The sequence below is a fragment of the Anopheles coustani genome (assembly GCF_943734705.1).
Source record: "Anopheles coustani chromosome X unlocalized genomic scaffold, idAnoCousDA_361_x.2 X_unloc_20, whole genome shotgun sequence".
In the NCBI taxonomy this organism is placed as follows: Eukaryota; Metazoa; Arthropoda; class Insecta; order Diptera; family Culicidae; genus Anopheles; species Anopheles coustani.
This window is the reverse complement of record NW_026525127.1, coordinates 165001-165820: the sequence shown is the minus strand read 5'-3', so window position 1 is coordinate 165820 and position 820 is coordinate 165001. Positions and strand designations below refer to the sequence as shown.

Below are 820 nucleotides of genomic sequence, written 5' to 3'. Positions count from 1 at the left end.
TTCTAGCTTGCCCTATGTGGAAGAGGACACGTAGACTTACTGTGGTGTGAAGTATAAGGTTCAGTTCTCCCCTGGTCCACGCCGCTTCGGCCGTCCTGGGTAAAATGGATTAATCCAGCTTGCCCTATGTGGAATGAGGACACTTTATGCTTCGTCTCTAAGCGGCGGCTTGCTCCTCCCTACGGGGAACGGGTATACGCGCACAGCGGCGGCTTACGCAAGTTAGTCACCCTCGGCAGTGGATCACTCGGCTCATGGATCGATGAAGACCGCAGCTAACTGCGCGTCATAATGTGAACTGCAGGACACATGAACATTGATAAGTTGAACGCATATTGCACGTCGTGGGAACCTACCATGATGTACAGATGACTGAGCGCTTATATTTGAGAAATGTATCGCATACATTTAACTACGCCGTGACACCCGTCACGAGACGTGCACCATGATGTTAACTAGGGTCGCGACGACCCGCTAGCATTAAAGAACCCGTGGTTTACAATATACTGGCATTGGAATTCGAAGTATTTAGAGCGTCCGTGTTCCCGCGTGAGGCGGAAGTACGAGGAGAAGGCGTGCTTGTGGTGTCTGTGGTGGTGTTTACTGATGTCTAGCTTCAGCTTATTTATTTATTTAAATAGAAGCGAAGATGTCAAAGTAGCGTCGAAGCAGCAGCGGTAGCACAAATGATTCAAGTATGGAAGTTGACCAAAGGAACACAAACAAACTAGCGTATGGGCAATGGAAGGTATCAGTGAGTTAAACCACACGCGGGCTAACAGCCCGTTAACCGAGTCCAACGGTACATATTGGACATTGA

At 48.9% G+C, this 820-nt stretch overlaps 1 non-coding gene across 1 annotated transcript; it reads left to right on the top strand.

The window, feature by feature from the left end:
* Positions 1-227: 227 nt before the first annotated feature.
* LOC131270302 (5.8S ribosomal RNA) lies at positions 228-382 on the top strand. Its single transcript, XR_009179406.1, has one exon. It is a non-coding gene; the product is annotated as a 5.8S ribosomal RNA (ribosomal RNA).
* The last annotated feature ends 438 nt before the right edge of the window (positions 383-820 follow it).